General features: G+C 34.8%; 1 pseudogene; it reads left to right on the top strand.

Moving 5' to 3' along the window:
* The first annotated feature begins 14,538 nt into the window (after positions 1-14,538).
* On the top strand, positions 14,539-15,205 carry LOC102533477 (14-3-3 protein epsilon pseudogene; annotated as a pseudogene).
* Positions 15,206-21,875: the final 6,670 nt, after the last annotated feature.

Below are 21,875 nucleotides of genomic sequence, written 5' to 3'. Positions count from 1 at the left end.
TTATATTTTACTGGTCAACACTCCTAATTCTTTTTTTTTTTCTCACTTAAAGTGAATTACATTTTAAAGAGATTTAAATAATAAGAAAACAATCATATTTACCCTATCTAGTTAACCATTTCCAGTGCTCTTCATTTGTTTTGCATAGATGCATTTTCCATCTGATATGTGTTTCCTTCTGCCCTAAGGACTTCCTTTAACATTTCTTGTATTACTGGTCTGTTGGTGATGAATTATTTACTCTTTTTGTCCCTCAAAAAGTCTTTATTTTGCCTTCTCTATTAAAAGCTATTTCCATTTAGCTATAGAAGTACAGACTTACTGTTTTTTTCTTTCAGTACTTTAAAGTCTTCTCACTTGCATTGCTTCCAATGAGAAATCTGCTGTCATCCTTTTCTCTGCGGCTCTATACAATTTGATTTGCTATGCCTTGGTGTTTCCTCCTCTGTTTCTGTTTGTTTGTTTATTATTGTAAGAACACTTAGCATACAATCGGCCCTGTTAACATAATTTTAAGTGCACAGTATGGTATTGTTAACTACTTATTTTCTTTGGATGTTCCACTAGTTGCAGTTAAATTCCTGTCAAGACTTGCAAGTCTGGGAGTTCTTTTCTTTCTTTCAGTTGCCTGAGCAACTTTCTACTCTCATTGTTTATACGTTTAAAATTTCAGTCTCAGAAGGCACTCATGTATCCCTTATTTCCATATTTCTCTTCATTGAGAGATACTTCACTGTAACTTTAGCCATGTATGAAATTCTCATGTCAGTTGTTCTCTAGTTCATTTAGCTCTAGCAATAGCCTACTTTTAGTTACTTGAACACAATGAGCTCTCTCTTATCTCAGAGCTTTCACACATGTTGTTGACTTTTCTTGGAAAGCTCTTCTTCCTATTCATTAAGAAACTAATTCCCGCTCATTGCTCAGGATGCATCTTTTAAAAAGCCTCTTTGGGGAGCAATTCTTACACTAGATTAAGATTCCTCTCATTTTTTCCTCTTATAACATGCTGGTCGCATAAAATTTATCAAGATGTATAATTATATATTTATACAAGTTCTGTTTATTATTTATTTTTCCCCACTTCATGGTGTAATGTCAAATACAAATTAAAATAAATGACTTAAACTCTCCCTGTTGAAAAATAAGGAAAGAGATTCCCCTCCCCCCTTTTCAAAATTTCTTTTTCAAATGTATAGAAATCATTTTAATGACTAAATAAGCCTCTTGCCAGTCTCACAACTCAGGACTATTTCCTCAAGAACCTGAAAGTCCTGTCTTTGAAATGCAATCATCAAAGAATACGACGTCCTATCCTCCAGTTTCCTAGGAGGATATAGGCTTAAATTCAGCTGGCAAGCAACTCCAAAGGGCAAAAACCTGCTTTCAATCATAAAGATAGCAGAAAACTAGCAATTTTATCTTGAGAACATTAATTTAATGTGTTGTATTCATTTAGCTTAGATTAGAGTAAGATTTCTTCCTGTCACTGCAGTCTCTTGAACGGGTTACCTGGGATGTGCATTGCATTCTGATTTATTGCTTGTTCAATAATAAAATTGCTTTCTTTCTCGGCTGCCTTTGTGGGGAGGTTTTCTGGGTTGGGAGGAGATTTTGTTTGTAAGTGTATTTCCCCAATAATGGTGAGCTCCATGGGAACAGTAAGCAGGCCTGTTTTGTTTATGACTGTATTCTCAGTGCACACACAGTGACTGGTCCCGACTATAAGTCAAATAATTGTTTAATGAAAGAATGAACGAAGAGTCGAGCAGGAGATTCCATTTCTCCATTCACTTTTCTTGCAGGGCCATTAGGAGGACAAAATGGAGCCAGACTAACCTAATTGTGAGCTTTAGTTCCATCAGTAATTTGCAGTGGGATCAAAGACATGTTGCTTCAACTCTCTGAGCCTGAATTTCCTTATCATAGAACACGGGTAATAGCACCTACCTCAGAAAAGTATGTGGGCATAAATTGATAGAATGCATCTAAAATAAGCAAGATGGTGCCTGCACATAAGGAGTAATAAATTCAGCTGATAATAGTTCATTATGATCACTTACCCGAAATAAATGAGCATTTTCTTTGGGACCCAAAGATCACAGTGATTAGGACAGCTATAGATTGGAAGTGCTATGAAAAATTGCCTGTGGCATCTTGTCAGAAAATTTTGTAATTCCACCACCTCTGTCTTCAGGCTTATTTGGGCTTTTTCATTAGACTGACGTGGGACTGAAGCTCGTGCCCCAACCCTTTTCCCTTGCTTTCCTCAGTGATCCATAAGTGATACCTCATTCAGCCAGAAATTCAAAGTGTCAGATATGTCAGGGTGCCTGTTAGCCACAGGTAAGTAAAATACAAACTTACATTCTTAGTATCTGGCCTTTTCCATTTTCTCTTCTGATCAGTCAGTAGCCTCTCTGTGTGGACAACTGTCTATCTTCCTGTGCCAACCTAGATGGGAGAGGCCTCTTCTTATGCTTTCAAGTAGGTGAACCCAATAGAGTTATTTATGGATTTGCAGTCTTTTTATCCCTTTAACAGACGTAGAATACATCATGCTATAATGTTACCCTCCCTCCCCCATCTTACATCTCCATACCCTACACTGAACATCCTTAAGTAGAGACAGTAGGATCAGAACAAAAACCATCAACATCCAATGTTTAAAATTCTTTAGAAAATAAAGCTACATAGGTTAGGGAGGGAGGGAGGGAGGGAGGGAGGGTGTGTGTGTGTGTGTGTGTTTCACACAGAGTGAAAGAGAGAGAGAGTTATTCATGGAAGATCACTGAGCCAAGATTAGGAAAGTGGCTTTCTCTGCTGGGACTGCCAGTGGGTCAATATGTGAACTCTGGCTAATGATTTAATTTCTTAGTTCATCTGTTTCTCATTATTAAAATTGTAACTGACAGTGCCTTTCTGCAAACTAGTTTGCTGCACCTACCACAGCACTAGGCACAAATAGTTCACTCATTAATACCTGTAGATTAATTGATTGATCTATAGGGAAGTCATACGTGGAAATAATGAGGGTATTTTAAGCACCTAGAATAAAAGCTTTCATTACATTTAATGTAATATACTATACCTCATCATAGTACTGTCCTCAGAATTCAACATTTTCAACATTTTAGTAATGAAACCTCTAAGAATGTCAGTCATGTTCTTTTCAACATTTCATTATGTCAGTTTAATATGGAAGCACTCTATTCATAAGTCAGCTTAGGAAACCTGGACAAAGAAAATGGGATGCTGAGATGCTTGTATGCTCAGCTGTAGGAACGTACCTCATAGTGTGATAAAGCAATAACAGTGATTTCCTTGTGTGACTCATAAGCTGATTCTGGTAACAGTTGCCAGAAAGAGTTCCACACATTGCTAGAATAACTACATAGTTTCTGGAACCATTTTTACTGAACTCCAAATCACAACACATAATTTGATCAAGGATTTTTTCCTGATTTATAAATATCTGTGAAAAGTCTTAAAAATCATTCAGGTTGATGTTGCATTCTATCTTTAATGAATTAACTTTACTGAGAATAATAAAATTATAGGACATCTGGATTATCTGTCCTGGACAATTTGGAACCATTAACTATCATGTGTACAGCCAAGATCATTACCTTGGAGAGGACAAAATTCATTGAAATTTAACAATGTTCGTGTGTTTATTTAAGTACTAATGTTGTTTTATAGTCATACCTTGTATTAGCGTGTGTAAGATGCCCTAAAAGGAGAATAATAACAAGATAACTGAATCTGTTGTTTTTCTGCCCTGGAGTTAATTGATTGCCACAGCAGGTAGTAATTCCTTGTGCCTTTCTGTTAGAGAAATGTTAATAGACTACAGTATAATTGTTACTCAAATATGCCTCTATACATCAGACAAGTGACTTGGTGTACATCTATCATTTGGCGTAATAGTAATCTTTGCCACTAAAATTTCACAAAGGATCCAGTTATTTTTCAGGAAATATAGATATCCTGATTTCCCTTTGACATTTACGTAGTTACAGGAGACCATTATCCCTGTGACGATACTTCATTTTTAACTCCCATTATCTTTACAGGAAATAAACACATCCACAGCCCTTTTAACTTTCTTATTTTAGAGGACACAATTCAGCTTCTCTCTTGTTATCATTAGCGTATTAGATATGTCTTCTTATAAGAGGTTCTATCTTCTTCATATGCCCTTGTGATCCCCATGTGAAATACTAGATTTCTTCTTTTCAACATGTTGAAGTCACTGCTGCTGATCGTGCTTGTTTCTTTCTTTGACCATATACTAGCCTCAAGTCTGAGGCAGGCAGAGCAGAGATGGCTGACAGTTCACAGGCCAGAGGGAGCCATCTGGGCCTGCTTCTACATCTTTATGCTTGCCAAATTCACAGGCCCCTCAGGACTGTGCAGCCCTGTAACTACTGAATTAGCCGATGTTTGGGAGTTTTCCCAGATTCAACTTGAATAAGGGGCCACTTTTCACAAACAAATTCACAGCACCAGCAGGTTGATCAAAGATATTATCCTCTCCAGTCTTAACATTGAAGAATTTAGTTTATATCCTAATGATGCATGCATTAGAAAATAGATGGCTGGGGGTAGGGGAGTGGGAAAATCAAATTATTATTTGATTCTTTGTTATAACTTTCAGCCAAAATAGAATTGAGGGTCCTAGAAGTATTATTAGAAGAATGAAATAGGAAACATATCTTAGCACACAAACAATTTTATTTTGATATCACAACATTGTCAATCAAATCGGAAACTCAGTTTTCACTTAGTGAGGAGAAATGAACATTCATTTTTTTACTTGCAAATCTCTCTTCTCTCACATTGGAAAAAATCCAAGAGGGTTTCTTTTCAGTTCTTTTTGCTAAATCATTCTGTCCTATTGTAATGCTGCCCCTCAAAGAGCATTACAGAGAACCTCTTCAAAGAAGAGGAGGGCACACGTGGGCACACTGGAGGCTGTGTTGCCATGTTAGCTCAAGATCATTTAAAAACGAAAATCAAACAGAAAATCAGGATAGGATGGGTGTGTTGGTGGTCATTAGGAGGCTCCAAATGCTCAGTTTCTACCTTCATGAAATCTACTAGCTCCATCATTTTTTTTTTGTTCATAATGTATTGTTCCAGCATAAAAACAATCCAGTGTAAGTAGTAGTTTGTTCTGACCCTCCTGGAGTCTAATTTCCTGTGGTTGCTTCCTAGTTTGCGAGAAGCCAGGATTAAATGATAGGTGTCAAACTGAATAGAAAAAGACTGTAAGTAGAATTGATTGCTATATAAATACCATACTTCTACTAACTACTGTACTTAAATAGTACTAAGTACTTGATATAATATATTCTCAGCCTACTTAATCTTTTTAATCCTGAGGCTGTGTACCTGAATATCCAAAAATGTTTTTTGCAAGGCCAAATGATTTTGTAATCCTCTCTAGACACAGCTAGAGAGTTCCAAATTGATAGATGGATGACAATGTGGTGTCATTGAAAGAACATGGGCTTCTGACTCAGACAGATGGCCTTTGGCAAGCTATTTAACTTGTCTGAGTTTCAGTTTCTTTAGGTGGAAAATGCATATCACTACTATTTCAAAGGATTGCAGAGATGATTAAAATAGAAAGTTTTTACAAAATATCCAGCACAGTGCTTGATATATACTAGGTATTCAAGAACAGGTGTTCTTAATATGAAAATCTAACTTCCAGAATATTTTAAAATACACTTTAAAAATGACAGTTTTTATTGTCTAGATGTTTTCGGGTTATAAACTGTACTTGATATTAACAATAACCCTGTTAGATAGGAAGTAAATTTATTGTATTCTCATTTTACAAATGAAAAATGTGGGAACCTAGTATGTATGTAACTTACCCTAAGTAATCTAATTAGCAAGTGGCAGAATCAGAGTTAAAATGTAGTTCTCTTTTTTTCCAGTCTACTGCTGCCTAAATGGTGTAGAATAGGCATGAGTTTGGGGGGATTAAAATACAAATGTAAAAGGAAAAGAATTATAACTGAGGATAAATAATTTATTATTTATAACCATTCTGCAACTTCTAAGGAGAGTTGATCCTAAGGTCATCCTTTTGTTAACAGTTACATTGTAATTGTGAAGTTAAAAAAATAAAAAAGAGCTAAATTGTTCTGGATAAGAAAGGAGAATTTGTTGTGAAAACTGGTCAGTTACATGCAAAAGAATGAAACTGGACTTCTTTTTCACATATATACAAACATAAACTTGAAATGCATTAGAGACTTAAGTGTAAGACCTGAAACCATAAAACTCCTAGAAGAAAACATAGGGAAAAGCTCCTTGATATTAGCCTTAGCAATGATTTTATGGATATGACACCCAAAACACAAGTAACAAAAGCAAAAATAAATAAGTAGGACTACATCAAATGAAAAAGTTTTTGCACAGTGAAGGAAACTATCAACAAAATGAAAAGGCAGCCTATAGAATGGGAAAAGATATTTGCAAACAATATGTCCAATAAGGGGTTAATATCCAAAATATACAAAAACTCATAACTCAACATCAGCAAAGCAAACAACCAGATTAAAAACTGGGCAGGGGATCTGAATAGTTATTTTTCCAAAGAAGACATACAGACAGCCAAAAGACACATGAAGAGATAGTCAACATCACTGATCATCAGGGAAATGCAAATTAAAACCACAAAGAGATATCACCTCACAACTGTCAGGATGGCTATCATCAAAAAGACAAGTAAAAATAAGTGTTGGTGAGGATGTGAGAAATGGGACCCTCATGCATTGTTAGTGGGATTATAATTTGGTGCAGTCACAATGGAAAACAGTATGAAAGTTCCTCAAAAAATTAAAAATACAACTATGGATAATCCAACAATTCCACTTCTGGGTATTTACCCAGAGAAAACAAAAAATACTAATTTGAAAAGATATATGCACACCAATGTTCATTGAAGCATTATTTACAATAGCCAAGATATGGAAGCAATCTAAGTGTCCATTGATAGATGAATGGATAAAGAAAATGTAGCATGTGTGTGTGTATATATATGTATATATGTGTATATATATATGCACACACATGCACACCACACACACATTTATATATACATACTCACGATGGAATATTACTCAGTCATTAAAAATGAAATATTACCATTTGCAACAAACATGGACGGACCTGGATGGTGTTATGCTAAGTGAAATAAGTCAGACAGAAATACAAATAGCGTATGATATATGTGAAATCTAAAAAACAAACAAAGAAAGAAAAACAAAAAGAGACTCATAGAGACAGAGAACAAATGGGTGGTTGCCAGAGGGGAGGGCACTGGGATGGGGAAAATAGGTGAAGGGGATAAAGAGGTACAAATGTCTAGTTTGAAAATAAATAAGCCACATAGATGTAATGTATAGCATAAGTAATATGATCAGTGATATTGCAATAACTTTATATGGGGACAGATGGTTACTAGACTTATTGTGATCATCATAATGGATGAAAATGTAAAATCAGTTTGTAGTACACCTGAAACTAACATATTATCATACCTCAACTATATTCCAATTTAAAAAAAAAAAAGAAAAGAGAGAACTCTTGGGGGTTAGGTATGCTTGATTTGGGAGGCTAAAGCCAGGCAGGTAGACCAGCTGAACTATGGGTCTGTAGGATAAGGGTGCTGTTGTTGAAAGAGAACTTTGGAGAAATAACAGAAATACCTCTTTGATACTTTATAATTTTCTTCTTGAGGTGTGATGTAACTCTAACCTCCACTCCCCTAACAAATCATCAGCAAAATTTCAATTTGTTAATATTGCTACTAGAGTAGATTTTGTTGGGATATAGAAAATGGCAAGATGTATTCCAGACTTAGTTGGAATCATGTCTATCCTCAACTGACAACAGTCATATCTAGGTTACAAAAGAATAAATAGTCATATTTTAACCTTTACATACGATTATGGGTACTTTTTAAAGGTCTTTCTTTGTTCTATAGCAGATTCCATAAATTCCAATATGGCCGAGCAGATGGTAAAAGGAGTGAGGCAGGCTGGGTGGAGGTTGCGTGCCTCTTCTAAAGAGGACTGGCTCAGTTCAAACCTGACACATGGCTGTTGTGCAGATATGAGTATTCCCAGATCTTCTGATTTTTTTCCAAAAAAAAAAGCAAAATAAAAAAACAACAACTGGTGATCTGAAATATTGTGTTGAATTTTGTGAATTTAAAATCTGCTATATTTTTAAAACAAAGTGAAATAAATAAGCAAACAGGAAACACTATGTTGGCTAAACAAAACAACTTACAAGCTGGCTCTGCCTCTGGACCACCTGTTTATGACTTCTGCCAATATTCCCATTCCTTCACATGCTACAAATTAAATTTGAGAAGCACTGGTATATATCTGGTATATATACATTCTGAACACCTCAGGCTAGGGTTTTAATAAGTAATTGTATGACCTTGGGAGAGTACCTGTCTTCTCTGTACTTCAGTTTCCTTATCTGGATAATAGGAAAAAAATCATTATGTTTACCTCATAGGATTGTTGTAAGGATTAACTATACTAATGCATTGTTCTCTTCATTCATTCTCATCCATCTCCTAAAATTACTCAAAGTATATATTTGCCTCAGGTTAATCTCTATCCAATAGTATCATCATTCACCAATAGTGGTGGCTGCTGAAGAAGAAAGAGTCTCCTCTTTATGTCCTTTTATTTTCATCCTTAGCCCTAGTCAATAACCAAGCTATGTTTTGACCAGTACCATGGTCTCTCCAAATTTTCCTAAGGACATAGGTAAATTTCTAACCAAACTCCAGTGGGATGGTCAAACCATTATTCCTATTACATAATGCCGAGGAAGTGAGCTTTTTGCAGGTGCTGCTTTGATCTCACTGCTTTTGTCCTAAAAACTCTATACTTACTTTTCATCCACTACTTAAGACGGAGCCAATTTTCTCACTTGAAGTTTTTTTTTTCAGTTTACAAAAATAAATGCTTATAAAATTTCAAATGATACAAGAAACTGAAACATTATTTTTTTAAGCCAGTGAAATGCTGCCAACCAGATATAACTACCACATTTTACATGTTGTTTCATAGTCTGCTTTTTTCATGCATCATTGTGTTGTGGACATTTTCTCTAATCAATGACTTTAACCTAATAAATAAAACAACATAATTTGTAAATAGTTTTCTAATATTCTCTTTTGTAGAAATAGCATGATTTATTCAACCAAACCTTTACAGAGGAGCATTTACATTATTCCTAATTTATTTTTGCATTGCAAAGACTACTATTTTTATACATATTTTTTTTCCTTTTTCCTGTTACTTTTCTGAAGATATGTTCCTAGAAGGGGAATTGCCTTGTGAGTATATATACATATATGAGACTTTTTACACTTATTGACAGCTTGCTTTTTGGAAAGTTTTACTATTTTGTACCAATACTGGATATTTTAATTTTCTTTTTTATTCTTCCACCCTTGCCAGGCTCATAAAGGACAAATGACACCTCCTTCCTGGTTTTTTTTGTTTTGTTTTATTCTATTTTTGTTTTTGTTTGTCTTTTGCATTTCTTTGATTGATTGGTCAAAGATCTTTTCATATATTTGACAAATTTTTGCTTTTCTTATGAATTATCTGTTCCTTTTTACAGTTATTTTTATCAGAACTTTCATTTATTTTGTACTTAAGAGAATTTTTTATACAACCCACTGTTTTATATAAATATTGCAGATATTTATGCAGATATTTCCCCTTTGTCAATTTTCTGCCAATTTTTATGAAGCAGGTTGCTGAGGAACAGTGATAGTGATAAGTGAAACCATCAATGTACCCTTCACCATGTGCCAGGCACTGTTCTAAGTTCATTATATGAATTAGCTCATGTAATCCTGTCTTTAAACCTATTATTATTATTCCTATGTTCTGATGAGGAAGATGAGATACAAAGGAGGCATGTGACTTGACCAAGGTTCTACAACCAGTGGCTCTGCTGGTATTTGAAAGGAGGTTGTCTGGCTACAGTCCATGCTCTTAATTACTGTCAAAGATAAACAAAGCAGACACTACTAGTTAAAGAGATAAGGACAGATTTTATTCAGTAATACTGTTGCAATAGGGAAAAGACTTGAGCATGAGCTGAATTCAACTTCCATTTGGGCGAAAGTGGCTGAGCATTTTAAAGGGATAATGAGGAAATGGGGAGGAAGTATAGTGGGGGCTTGAGTAGATTCAAGGAAGTAGAAATTTATAAGAAGTGGGAAAGGGGGATGGTTAATGTAATTGTATCTTCTGGGTTTTTAAATTGGTGCTTATCAATGTTAGGCTCTTACCCTCCCACAGAGATGGGGAGATAGGAGCCCTGTCTTCAGGTGTTGGCTAGAACAAACAGATTCTTTTGGTGGCCTTAAGCTTTCCCAGATAGGAACTTAAGTAGGCTGGAGTCACCATCCTAGAGCTGCAGCCTTGAGCTGTTAGAAACTATGCTAGAGTTTTTCCAATTCCTTTAATATGTGGAAGGTGTGAGGTGCCTCGTTAGTGCAGTAGGTAGCACGTCAGTGTCATAATATGTGGAAGGTGTGGACAAAAATCATTTGTGCAGTCTTTGTAGGCTAAGATTGAGGCCTAGTTCATAGGAGGGCTCAGAGAAGCCTGACTAGAGTTTGGCCAAGCAGAGAATCTTTCTCACTACTATTTATACTGCCAATCACAATTCATGGTTACAATCTTGACCTAAAGACTGACTTCCTATCATTGTGGTAAACCTAAACCTACAATTTACCATTTTAGCTAAGCTTAAATACCTAGTTCAGAGCAGTAAGCACATCCATGTTGTTGTGCAACTCTCACCACTACCCATCTCTAGAACATTTTCATTATCCCAAACTGAAACTCTGTACCTATTAAGAAATGACTCCCCATTTCTTCTTCTCAGCACCTGATAACCTCTATTCTATTTTCTTTCTCTATAAATTGAACTAGTCTAGGTATCTCTATTATTGGAATCATATAATATTTGTCCTTTTGTATCTGGCTTATTTCACTTATCATAATGTCCTCAAGGTTCCTTTGTATTTTAGCATGTGTCAGAATCCCAGTCCTTTTTAAAGTTAAATAATATTCTACTGTATGTATGTACCATTTTTTATTTATTCATTCAATATACTGATGGGCACTTGGATTGCTTCCACCTTTTGGCTGTTGGAAGTAATGCTGCTACCAATATGAGTGCACAAATATGTCTGAGTGCCTGTTTTCACTTTTGGGGGACATATACCCAGAAGTGGAATTGCTGGATCATATAGTATTTCTAACAGACATGTATAGAATATATCAAACAAAAAACTTCTGTTATATCAATTTAAAAATAATCAATTCATTTGAAATAAGATCTCAAAGGAGATATTTAAGGGTTCTAAAGAGATGATTGTTTTTTAAAGACTTAAAGCTATGAGCTGGTAGAAAATAGGAAGAAAAAGAGAAAAAAGTATTACTAAAATGAAAGCTAGGTAACAAGCAGCAAACAGTAACAGATATAGCTGAAAACACAGTCAAGGACATGAAAGAGCTGGTGTAAGGAAAGGATAAAAATGAAATAGAAAAAAAGAAAGATTTTTAAAATTCCTATAGGACGTGTTAGCTAATTATGACTGTTGAGTTCCCACATATACACAATTTATATACCTGAAGAAGGGAACAAGATTATATTTTTAAAATGTTAGAGTAATAGTATAAACAAACTTTCCTGAAATACAAGAATGCCCAAATCTCTCATTCAATGCCAGTTTCTATGTTAGTACAGAGGCAAGAACAGGAGAGATGGATCTCTGGGGTACAGGTGCAAATGGAAACTAGAAATTGGAGAGTGGAACAAACATTGAAAAACCTCTAATCCTAAGCAACCCCATCCTAAGCGGAAGGCAACAAACACCAGAGGAATTTTGAGATTGCTACACTGAGAGTACACAATGACCAAATTCAAACTCAGCTCATCCTAGAAAAAGAAATTGGTATGCTCACTTTAAGAACCAGAGACAAGAAAGTTAAAATACCTATAATTAACATATTAAATGTCTAGTTAGTTCAAGGGTTAGCAAACTATCCAAGCTAGAGACATTTTAAGGACGTTTGTAAAATGAACAACAACAACAAAAATTCAAATCTAGGAATTTATACCAACTGAAATTTCTTTCCCAAATAAGGGAGAATTAATTTTTTTCAGAAAAACAAAACCTAAGAAAATTTATTGCAAGGATATATACAAGACAGATAAAATACTAGAATTAATAAATGATTCACAAGGGTCACTGAATGAACAAATATAAATATAAAATATAACAAATAGACATACACAAATACATGAAAACTGAAAATTAAATTGTACTAAATGTTAAAAATAAATTTATCAAAAATTGTACACAACATTAGCACAGAGAATAAGTTGAACCTTAGACAAATTAAAGAAAACGTATAAAGTGAGGCATAAATCTTGTTCTTGGATTAGAAAACTCAATATTGTAAAAAAAATGTCAATTTGTAAAAAGCAAGTCTATAGTTTCAATGTAATCTTCGTTAAGATCATGAAAGTTATTTTTGTGTATGGGTATGGAAAACTGATTCTAAAATTACATGGAAATGGCAAAAGTCTAAGAATAGCTAAGATAATCTTAAGAAAAAATAAGTTTGAGAATATTCTGTGGGATATTAAGGCTTATTTCAAAAGTATAGGAATTGAACCATTGTGGCATTAGTGGAAAAATATACAAATAGACCAATGACACAAAATAAACAATCTAGAAATGGACCAGTGAATGTTAAAGGTAACAATGCATCCTAGTCTGCAAAGAACTGTGCTTTAAAAATAATGGCAGTAGAAAATTTGGATTTCTGCATTGAGAACAAAATGGATGTTTATTCCTACAATATACCAAAACACATTCCTGGTAGATTGTAGCTCTTAATATGAAAGGTAAAACAATAAGGCCTCTAGTAGATAATGGAGGAGAATATGTTCATGACCTTAGGAAAGGCAAGGAATTCTTAAACAGAACACGAAATATATTAGCACTGAAGGAAATAAATGATAAATTGGAATTTATTAAAACTAAGAATATTCCTCTAAATCACAACTAATAGTGTGAAAAGGGAAGCCACAGTGTGGGAAAAAGATATTTGTAATATTTATAATAAGCAAAAGACTCATCCAGAATAAATAGAAAATTCTTACAAATCAATCTGAAAAAGGCAGCTAACACAATAGATTAACGAGTAAAAGATTTGAACAGGTACTTTACAAATTATGATACTTAAAAATTCAACGAATATATGAAAAGTTGTTCAACCTGATTAAGTATAAAGAAGTGCAAATTCAAATTATAGTGAAATATCTATTCCCACCCAAAATAATGATTAAAATAAAAAGAGTGATAATACCACATGTTGGTGAGGAGTGGAGCAACTGGAACTCTCATGCCATAATGAATTAGTGTAAATTGATGCAGTCTCTTTGAAGAGCTGTTTGGTAGTATTTGATAAAGCTGATCATATGTGTCTCCTATAATCTAAGACTTCTACTTCTAGGTATATATTCAAATGAAGTGTATACTAATTTACACCAAAAGTCATGTACCAGAATGATCATAGCAGCATGATATAAATAGTCAAAAATTGAAAATAACTCAAATATACCTCAGTAATAGAACTGATAAAATTTGTAGACTATTCATATAACAAAATGCTATATGGCAATGAAAATAAAAAAATACTGATATTCAAAATGACATTGATTCATCTCACAAAAATAATGTTGACCAATAGAAGCCAAACACAGCAGAGTACGTATTGTATTCTTCAATTTATACAAAAATTTTTAAACAGGCAAATTAATGAGGTGTTATAAGTCAAGATAATGGTTCCATCTGGAGAGCAGGTGGGTATAAGAAGGGATTCTGGGATGCTGGTAACATTCTATTTCTTAATATGGGTGGAGATTTCATAAGTATGTCCATTGTGTGAAAATTCATTATATTATATAGACTTATGATTTGTGTACTTTTATGTAATATATGTGAATTTACATGTATATGTATACATATGTACATATCTATGTAGTTTGTAAAAAATCCTCTGATACTATTTCTGTATTTGGTATTTGCTGTTGTTGAAAATCTACGAATAGCCCAGTCATTTTTTCCCTTCTTAGATGACTATCAGGCACTTGGAGTTGCCTAGCCATTAGCCAGTCCCCTTTCACTTCTTCCTTGCTGTCAGGGTCCTATCTTTGATAATAGAGCATGAAAATGTTAGAAAATCACTTCCTCAGCCTCCTTTACAGCTAGAGTGTAGTATTGTGGTCTTATTGAACTGAAGAGATGTAAGGAGAGATTGCTGGAGTGTTATAAGAAAGATTTTTCTCATAACAAGAAAGATAAGTGAGCTGCCTGGATGTAGAGCAGGAGGCTGAGAGAGATCCTATCCACTTCCATCTGTTAGACAGACCCCAGTGGAGAGTGTGCATTATCAGGAAACTCTGGTGTACACGGCAAAGCTGGCCAAGGAGGCTGAGCGATAGGATGAAATGGTAGAAGCAATAAAGAAAGTAGCAGAGATGGATGTGGAGTTGACAGCTGAAGAAAGAAACCTATCTGTTGCGTGTAAAACTGTGATTGGAGCTAAAAAGAGTCTCCTGGAGAATAATCAGCAGCACTGAACAGAAAGAAGAAAATAAAGGAGGAGTAGACAAACTAAAAATGATTCAGAAATACTGGCCAATGGTTGAGATTGAGCTAATCCGCTGTGACAGTTTGGATGTACTGGATAAACACTTCATTCCAGCAGTTAACACTGGTCAGTCCAAAGTTTTCTATTAGAAAATAAAAGGGGACTAACACAGTTATCTGGCTGAATTTGCCACAGGAAGGAGGCTGCAAAGAGCAGCCTAATAGCTTTAAAGCTGCCAATGATACTGCAATTATAGAACTTCTACCAGTGCATCTTGTTTGCTTAGGTCTTGCTCTCAATTTTTTGTATTCTACAGTGAAATTCTTAATTCCCCTGACCATGGCTTTAAGATATTAAGAGGACTGCACAGAGGCTTTTTCAGCATTACTGTATCATCTCCTGCCAGATGTGGCAAGATCGCCATTAGAAATGGAAATTACATTCAAAAGCCATTAGACTTCTAGGCGATGCAAGCATCTGAGAGAGAAGTTAATTACACTGTAGAGGCATAAGTGGTATCATTTTTCCTTTGTCTAATTGTTTAAATCAGATTTTATACCAGTGTTTAAAATTAATTGGGTGTTAGCTTGAGGTGGTTAAAGGGGAGTTCATTGGGGAGTTCGTTGTAATGGTTTTATTGTAAAACAGTGCTTCAAACTCTGCTGAAATGTTGCTGAAAAGCATGATGCTGGTAACTGTCCAACAATCTATGGCTGCTCTTCTTGCCTACTTGCACTCTCCCTCTGAAGCAGGTTAGCGTTGAGGGTGGTACGGAAAAGTCAGCATGCGTGTTCAATTCTTTGTTTCTTCTCCTTCCCTCTCCCCTGGGGAAGTGCCCCCCGCCATTCAGTCCCTCAGCTTCCTTTGTTCAGTATGTGCTGGATGTCTGACTGGAGCCACAGACACAGAATCTGTATTGTTTTTACTAAAACACAACATGGAATTAACATTAAACTTAAGTAAAACAAAGCTTAATGAAAATACTAAATATTATTGCACCTCCATCCTTCATACTTCTAATATATCATCTCTAGTCAAGTAAATAAGTAAGACAAATAAGGAGAAAGTATCTACCCTCTATTCTTGCTTTTGGGTGTGGCTGTGTGAGGACATGATGAGGGATGATGCAATAGCCATGTGAGAAAAAAACTGAGGACGGAAGTCTTCCTGCCTGTGTCATGTGAAAGGATACAAAGGGCCCAGGTCCTTGTGGATCTCACTGAGCCACTGTACCAACTGTGGAAGAGCTTCTTTCAGATTTCTTGTAAGGAAAATAAAAACAAAAACAAGTGAGAAACAAATCAACAAGAATTGCAAAACCTATTTTTAAACCATTTTAATCCACTTACTCTTGTCCTTGCAGCCAAAAATATCTTAATGCTCCAGAGTGACCTTCTATCTGAGTATCTGTAATATTCCTTCCCCATCTCCAAAGTTGAATAATGAGAAATATCTCTATTTATTTTGTTGCCACTATAAACTTTGCTTGTAACTGTGAAACATTTTGCTTTGCAGACTCAGGACTTCTGTCATTTCTGATAGATTTTCTTCTTGTATACTTGTGAATGTTTTGTTATTGCTGCTAATTTTTTTTCTTTTCATCAGGCATATCAAGTATCTAGATTTTGAGCTCCCATTTTATGAGTACCCATTTTTTTCTTAATGGGTTTTATTCTTTGTCCTTTATTGCATTATCTGTGATGTACTCACTCCTGTCTTCCATTCCAGTAGCTTAGCTTTTACCAGTAAAATCCCAGCAATTTTCTACTTTAATTGCATTTTAAAATTAGGTGATACTGTCATATTTCCTCAGTTTGTTTCGTGGCCAGCATAATACTCTCTCTGTTTTCTATTCAATTTGAGAAATCGAGTGTGTTTTTTCATACTTTCTTCTGTTTATATGCCAAAAAATTACATCGGCCTCTCTGTAGTTGATTTTTAACATATTCTTTTCATTTCATTCAGAATGTTTATATCTGGGTGATATTCCTCAGAGTTGTGTTATGCGATTGAGATATTGTCTTAATTTCAATGATACTTTAATCTTTTTTACCCTTTTTAAGTCCCCTTTTGGGAAGGAGTGTATTATGAACCTGAATTTATACAATTTTCTTTCTTGAAATGTACATTACTTTCTACTTTGGTTATTTTATGGTCATAATTATTCTTTTCTCCATAAACAAAGTGAAGTTTTCTTGGTTACCATCTTAGAATTGTCATTCCAATCTTTGAATGTTACTGGTTTTTTACATGACTTTGAAACTGATATTTTCACAATTTTATATGAGAATAGAAGCTTGTATTCTTATCATATGTACTTTTTCTATCTCTGTTTACACCATTTAATGATTTATGGGGTGATATTTACTACACCAATATAATTGGAACTCATAACCAAAACAAATATATTGTTCATTTCACACAGTCACCTGGTGAGGCCATATACATACTCTAACATTATTGACATTGCTGCAAATCGGGGTGGATTTCAATTGGGGGCGCTGCCGTTAGAGCCAGTTGATGTATCACACAAGAAAATAACTTTCATTATCTTATAATTACACTTCAGTTCAAATCCTAAAGAGTAATATGAAATTTTTTTTCTAATGCGTTTTTCTAGACTTGACTGTTGAATGCAATTTACACCTTCACGTTTTGTTGTTCCGACTTGTGCTAGCATTTTCTCCTCTGCCATCTAGGGCAGTGCTTTCAAGATAAGTTCTTTAATCATAGGAGCAAACAATTCCATGTACTATCCTGTGAAATTAATGTAAATCACAAATATAAAATTTTAATGTTAAAAAAATTTATTTCTTCATTAATGGTATCTTATGTAGCATAATGAGTGTATTTCTTGAATAGTTAGAGAGCAGTGTGTTTTTTATTTTAGTTTCAGCTGAAAAATACTAAAGACAGTTTGTATTAAGGGAGAAATTTTCACATTAGTGTCACAAATTGTAGATTTTTAATGTTCCATTTGAAATATACTTAGAGATCTAAGCCAACAAGCCAAAACACTGAGTTTTTCACTGTGCTTAATTCCAACCAACCTTCCTTCCTTCCTCCTTCCTCTCTCTCTTTTCTCCTCCTTCCCTCCCTTCCTTCCTTGTCACTTTCTTTAAGATATCAGTACATTAATTGTAGATATTTCCTGAAGACAACAGGTAGTTACAGATTAATCTTCTGTTTTGAAGATGTGAACAAAATAAAAATAATGTACACTTTTGGATTGTAAGAGCAGATAGGGCATAGTAGAAAATTTGTGTACATGCTGTGATTATGAATAGGAAAATGACTGATAAGGTGACTGCAATAACTCAAGTAGGCTCAGCCTCAAAGCTAGTGGTGGAAGGAAAAGTAAACAAGTGAAATGAGAACGGTTTGCTGACATAACCGTAAGACCAATTCCTGAGAGGGATGATCAGTAGTTTAAATTAGAATATTCAATCACATGTGGTTAAGTTGTGCTTGAACTTGGCTGGCAGTGGAGTCCGGGGGAATCTGATCTGATGTGTAAGGTCACAGAAACATGAGGCTTCTGAAAGTGGTGATTGACAGTTTCAGGTATATTGTAACCTGTTTGTAGGTGGTCATGTTCACTTTTGATCAAGGTTCCTGGCAGATGGAGGAAATACAGAGAAAGGTAATTGGCAACATGTGGAAAGTTTTTCAAGGCCCCAGACATGCTGTAGTATTTAGTATTTAGGATCCAGACAGGGCTTCCATCCCAAAGAACAAATACATAATCAGAAATCAAGACTTGTTCAGTAGCATGAATTTGGACACACATGGTTTAAAAGAGAAGTTGAGGTATATTGGATATATGACTTAGAACAACAGGATAAATTCAAAATCTCACTCAGTGATAGAGATATGGCTCCTGTGTACAGTTTGCCTTGGTTAGGTTTGATTACAGATCCTGCAGGATGAAGATATAAGTGCCTACAGATGAGCAATAATAAGAGAGGGTTATAAGACATGAGTTCCTAGACATTAAGGGCCCTCTGTTTTTTTAACCTATATATCTTACAGATTTTTATCACAGCCATTAGTAACTGGCTGTTAAATTGAAAAAATATCTAACTTCACACAAAGCATTACATGATAAAGTTTAATTAAATAACATTTTCTATCCAAGGCTGACTAGAGGCTGAATTGTAAAGGAGGTAAAGTTTGTCTTTAGAACTCTTTTATCCTCAGATGGCCTCCCTATCTTTAGATGCCTGGGGACTCTGAAGGCAGCTCCTCACTTAGGGAATGGAGGCAAATTGAGTTTTATTCAAGTCAATTGATTGCTGAATTCTGTTTTCAAAATTGATCTCAAGCAAAATGGTGAAGTATGTCAAGTTGGTCATCTGTTCACCTCAACTCTTCGTCCCATGTGTTGGTGTTCTCAAGCAGTCCCCTGCTGTCCCTTCTCTCTTCCTCTGTTCCCCTTACATTTTATTAGACCAAGACAGAACGTTATTTTAGAGCTTTCTCTACATTGTTTCATCAATTCCATTATCATCAATATCTCAGGACACTTGCTTCCTGGACTATGACGTTAAATTACCAATTAAACAAATCCCTACAGTTTGGCTAGTAATGTATCCTCCAGTGTCAGGAAACAGCTAATCCAGTCAAAATTTTCTTAAGAAAACTTATACAAGTTGATGCAAATGGTCTTGGCCTTTTCAGGAATGTAGAAATAAGAATGGAGGAAGAAGAACCTTCTGTGTTTTTGAAAGCATAGCTTGTAGGCAACTACCTATCCTCCAAGATCGATCCTTACAGTGTACTCAAATAGAACTAAAAAATATCAAGAAACCATATCTTCTAGTATTTTGAATATAAATATAAAATGTTGGAGATGGAAAACTAGTGAATAGCTTATTACAGTTCTATAAATAATAGCATTAGCTTCTCAGCTGAAGAAAAATTAATTTCTTTCACTTTGGCATTTATGAAAAATGAATGACTTCTATATGCTGCTTTATTTCTGAAGTCTACCTTCTGCCATCCATTGATGTCTAATTGGACTATTGTCACTAATGCTGTTATCAGTGGCTCTGGCGTTATTATGCTGTCTGATTAGGAACCAAACCAAAAGAGAACTACTACTAATAATAGCAGTCTATATTAGTATAGTACTTTAAAAAATTTTAGCACCTATCCTCATGTATAATTTCATTTTCTTTTCAAAACACCCCTGCCAGTTAGGAACAGTGGGTACGATCCATACTTTTTAGATGAGGAAATTGAAGCACAGAAACTATGAATTGTGTATAATCACACAGCTAGTCAGTGGCAAAGCTGGGTTGAGTGTTTTTTATATTTCTGTTGTTCACCATGCCATTTCTACTACAAACAAGTAAAACTAGAAATAGTCAAAGAGAAATATTAATTTTCATGTTCTCTTTCCATTTAAAACACTGTTAGTCATGATAATGAAATCAATAATCAGTACTGTTGGACTGTTCTCATCTATACAAAAGTAAAGCTCTATTAAACACCTACTGTTTCTCCAACATGGTTTGCAAGTTTATGAAGGTTAATGTTCAGGTTAACTGCTGACCAAAAAGAGCTAATCAATTCTTCCTAAAAGCCTTGTTTACTTTCACGGAGTCATTAGGGATGGGAAAAATAGATAATTATCCAATAGTAGGATAATTGGATTCTTCTTTAAAATAATCCTATTGTCACACAAGGGTTCTACCTATATTTTTAGTATATTGAAAATAACAGCTAATATTATTAAGCTGTTATATGGTAGAGTATTTTACTTTAAAATACTTTAGTATATACAGTGATATAAATATGTGGATAAATTATGACAACTTCACTGTAGGACCAGTAAATTAGCCCTTGATGTACCTTAAGTTGGAATCAACAAAACAAAAATAGTTATTTAGTATTTTAATCAAATTTACACCAGAGAGTTTGCAGTTAGAATAAGAGATGTTAGAAATATGTTTCATTAGTGGTGTTCAAGAGAGAAGGCTAGTTGGAAAGATAACACAGGTCTCGCTACCCTTATAACCAGATATAAGAATCTGGGAAGCCCAGCAAACCTGTAATCCTCTGTGCAGAACTCAGTATCTAGAAACCCGCTGATATAGTGTCCCTTCACTTCACAGAAGACTCTGCCACCTGATGAGAGACTACCTACCACATTGGCTGTTCTTCCTATAGAAATATCATAACATCTGCGCAGAGTAAATCTTTACTGCAAGGTGTCAGTCTGTGCGTTTCAGTGCACAGTGGGAATTAACCTGAGCTACACGCAGTTATGGATGTTTTGTGCTTATAAATATTTGTACAAATGACAGAATTTGGTCGAAAACCTGTTTTCAGTGAAGCATATCACCTGATAGTGAGGTTTCAGGGGAAAGTAGGAAATATACAGCTTCTGCCAATTTCGAACTGCCAAAGCTCTTTTTATGTATCGAAAGGGCCTGACAATTGCCAAATGGTGAAATTGCCATAGGACTTTTGCAAAAGTCTGCTTATGATGTACCAGGCACTCTACTAAGTATATTACTTCCTTTCGTTATAGCAATCCTATAATTTTTATTTTAAGTTTATTGTATTTTGATTGTCCTCATTTTTCTAATAAGGAAATTGAGGCTTACAGAGATTAGATTACTTGGCCAAGATTTCACAGCTGGTAAGTGATAGAATTGAGACTTTTATCCAAATCTATCAACTTCAAAATGAAATATGGTCTCGTATTTGCCAAAATGAAAGACATATACCTTGGTGGTATACATGGATTATTTCAAATCATACACATAGTCTTTACAAATAACAATTCAATGAGAAAGCTATCTTTTTTTAATTTTTATTTTTACAATTGCCCAATCAAAAATGACTCTCATCCCAGTCTCTTTTATATTACTCCATTTTATTTTCTTCAGTGAATTTATTCTAGCTCACGTTAACTTGTGTACTTATTTGCATTGATTGCTCTTCCCCCCATCTTCTCCCAGTAGGATCTCAATGAAACCAGGTATCTTGAGTATCCAGCCATGCTGGAGAAAGACAATAAATATCAGTTACATGAATGAATGTATTATGTTAAGGTGAAAGTCTCAGTTTGGTGCTATAAGTCTTCAACATCTTTCTAACTTTTAATAATCTTTCTGTTTAGTA

This window comes from Vicugna pacos, chromosome X (genome assembly GCF_048564905.1).
Source record: "Vicugna pacos chromosome X, VicPac4, whole genome shotgun sequence".
Classification (NCBI taxonomy): domain Eukaryota; kingdom Metazoa; phylum Chordata; class Mammalia; order Artiodactyla; family Camelidae; genus Vicugna; species Vicugna pacos.
This window is presented reverse-complemented; position numbering and strand designations above follow the sequence as displayed.